The sequence below is a fragment of the Anopheles stephensi genome, unplaced genomic scaffold (assembly GCF_013141755.1).
Source record: "Anopheles stephensi strain Indian unplaced genomic scaffold, UCI_ANSTEP_V1.0 ucontig89, whole genome shotgun sequence".
Taxonomy (NCBI): Eukaryota; Metazoa; Arthropoda; class Insecta; order Diptera; family Culicidae; genus Anopheles; species Anopheles stephensi.
Window position 1 is genome coordinate 12,901 of NW_023405459.1, and position 3,094 is coordinate 15,994.

A 3,094-nucleotide genomic window follows, 5' to 3' on the forward strand; every position below is an offset into this window, starting at 1 on the left:
GCTTCGGCCGTACACACTTCCTGCAGGCAAGCGCAAGTTTTCGATACGTAAAATGCGTAGGGGTTTTTGAAAAACCGCACCAAAAAGATGGCCGATTGTTGGCTCTGCTGGTGTGCCTTCAAAAACCCTTCCGTCCGTCTGTGTCTGTGAGACTTGTTCCGCCCACGGACGGCATCACTCCGGGACTTTGAACCGGGGAAGATGTCGGTGAGGGCCTCCCAGCTATTGTAGGGCTTCTTCTCCAGCCCACCCTAAACGAGCGAGATGAGGAGATGGATGTATGGAACAGGAGAAAAAAAACGTAATTGATGCAAGATGCGACCATGTTGGGCATGCGAGAATGCATGAGAAAGTGAGTGGTGACCACAAGAACACACATTTGACCCCTGAAACTGATCTCCGTGGAAGGTTGTTCTTGGTGAGTGATCCACAGGAAATCGTTCGCATCGGAATACCCATGAGAGTGGCCCCCAGCGCTCGAAAGCCTCCCGTTCTAGACGGAACCGGGCCTTGGAATAATTACAGCAATAGAATCGTCAATTGCATCTTCAACAGCATGTTTTGCATCATGTCCACGTCGAGCTTGGTGGAGGTGAATCATTACTATTGCAAGATGTAACACTGTCAATTGCGCCGCTGCTTTGATAGAATTCCTAGAAACCGACTTACTGGCCCTTCGCTGGACGGGTTTAATTGCTCGCTACAATCAAGCGAGCTGAGAAGGCCGTGCGCGACCACTGATGACTCAGCCTCACCAGAAGCGTAAACAAAAAGCTGCCTAGTTTCTCAGTTGCGCACATCCGCTGATCGGGGTGCGGTGTGTTGGAGGGTTCCCTGGAGGCGAGCTTCACGATAGAGTTGTCAAATACACGAAACTTCTCACCCGAGAAGTAAAGGTGATTAATGATCAAGGCTTCTCAGGTCTTCCCCATCAAACTGGAGAGGTGGGTGGCAAGGCAGATGGTTATCAGGGTTGGTGAACGTCAACTAATACCCTCACAAATTTCCTATCTTCAAAGGGTGTTTCCGATTGTGTGTCTCCTCTCTCTCTCTCTCTCTCTCTCTCTCTCTCTCTCTGTCGCTCTCTTTTTAATTCGCCGGAACAAATCTTTATTCCCTGACACGTTGTACGACGCGCTACGTGCTGGCTTTGGTCGGTACCCCCGGTTCGTTTTGCTGCTTAGCCGGGAACCAAACACCGTCTCCGATGGCGTAACAAGACAGTGATTTAGATAGCGAGCTGCGATAAGATACACACACGCCGAATGCGCGCGTCCGCAGCACACGCAGCAGGAATTTTGGACCCCGTACTCGCGGGAGATCGCAGCTGAATGTTGCAATGTTTGAGATATTGAAGTTCCCATTGCCTCGGTTTGCGCTCCAACTGCACACAGCAGTAGCAGCGTTTGGTAGTAGAAGTATGTCATACTACAGCAGGGAGTGTGTTGTTTATGTTTGCAATCCCTTCGCACCACTACCAAACTTGCTACACATACATTCTACAAATAAGACTCACATTCCTCCGGTGAGCACTACAGGACACCTCCCCTAGGGAGGGAGGAAACGAATTCATTGGACATTACACTCCGGGCATGGTAACTCCCGAGGCGATTGCGGTGTCGGGTCTCCCAGGCGAGATGCAAGCGAAGCGGGGAAAAAAAGGAACAAGGGTCAACCAGTGTGTGCGCTTTTGGCTTGAGTTTATTGCCCCGAAGACGGTTGGCTCTAGTATACGCGCGGTATGCTAATTGCTTACATTCGGCAACCGTATGGTCAACGGCAACGACACTCCACACAACAACAAAAAACCACGACGTCTCTTCATCCAATGCTGCCCGGCGCAATATACTGCTGCTCCCTCTTGTGACTGATGCCCCGGTGAAAGTCTTTTGCCATTTTTGGCGGACCAAACCATTTATGGAACGGTTGGTTTGAACGATTGACTGCATGCACGTTGGATCATCGATTTGGGCCAAAGGGTACCGGCGCGTGTTTTCTTGCCCGCAAGCAACGAAACCTTGCGCAGCTGGAGATTGTGATTTCGAGCATTTGGCAAACATTCCGATCCCGATAAAGAAGCATAACAGAATCTGGTGGGTAAATGTGTTTGCAAGGAAAACACCTGACTTTGCGATTGGACGTAGCGGTTGCGTTGAGCTTCAAAAATGGTTATCATTTCACCATCTGCGAGGTGGAATACACAACAAGGGAAAAGCTTGTAGCTAATGTAGGACAAAATGTTTATCTAATACAATTTGAGCTCTTGACTCACGCGAATTGATGACGGATAGAAGTCCAAGAGAGCAATTCAGACCAGATATATTATAGACCACAAGTCAATATTATCAACAGTCAATAGCTGCGATAATCAGGATCTGCTATTTTTAAGATATTAAACGAGATATAAAAAAGCAATACGGCCAGGCCGTTCTTTATGAATAAAAAAAAAAAAAAAAAAAAAACGAGATATAAAACATCGTATTGGGCTTGCCAAGGATTCCGACACTACCCGACATGCTCCCAAAAAACCCTCAGTTGCGGTAATCAAACCAACCAGTCTAGTTCCGTACTTATGTACCACATGGCATCTCTTATTCCCCACAGACATTCCAAAGCCCCAAAATGAAGGTAAATGTAGATACAGAACCATGGAGGAGAGATAGAGAAACCTCCACTAACTATTCACCTCCATTCTCTGGGCCATGATGACGTACTGTGTGTCCCGGCCAGACACACCAAAAATTCCTGATACAATAGACCCACAAGGCGGACTCCCAACTGCGGCACCTAACGTCCCGGCTGCGAGAACATCCGGAACGCGCCAGCCCACAGACAGACCAGAAGATGAGTCCGTTTTTCGGCCCGAACGACTACGATATGGCGTTTCCGAACCACACAGTACTTCATTTTAGTCTTCAGCCAGCCAGCCTTCCAGAACGGGGAGCCAAAAATACTCGGAAACACTCTCGGGCGCATCGCACTCCGGGCTGGTTCGTAAACACACTTTCTCCCATTACTTCTCCGCAGGATGTAATAAAAATGTATGTTTGCATAGGAAAAAAGCGGTTGGCAACTGGCATGCTTTATGTATGTG

At 48.5% G+C, this 3,094-nt stretch overlaps 1 long non-coding RNA gene across 1 annotated transcript; it reads left to right on the forward strand.

Annotated features, from left to right (window-relative positions):
- Nucleotides 1–471: 471 nt before the first annotated feature.
- On the forward strand, nucleotides 472–2,511 carry LOC118517246. The gene is made up of 2 exons (XR_004908280.1): nucleotides 472–944; nucleotides 1,185–2,511. It is a non-coding gene; the product is annotated as an uncharacterized LOC118517246 (long non-coding RNA).
- Nucleotides 2,512–3,094: the final 583 nt, after the last annotated feature.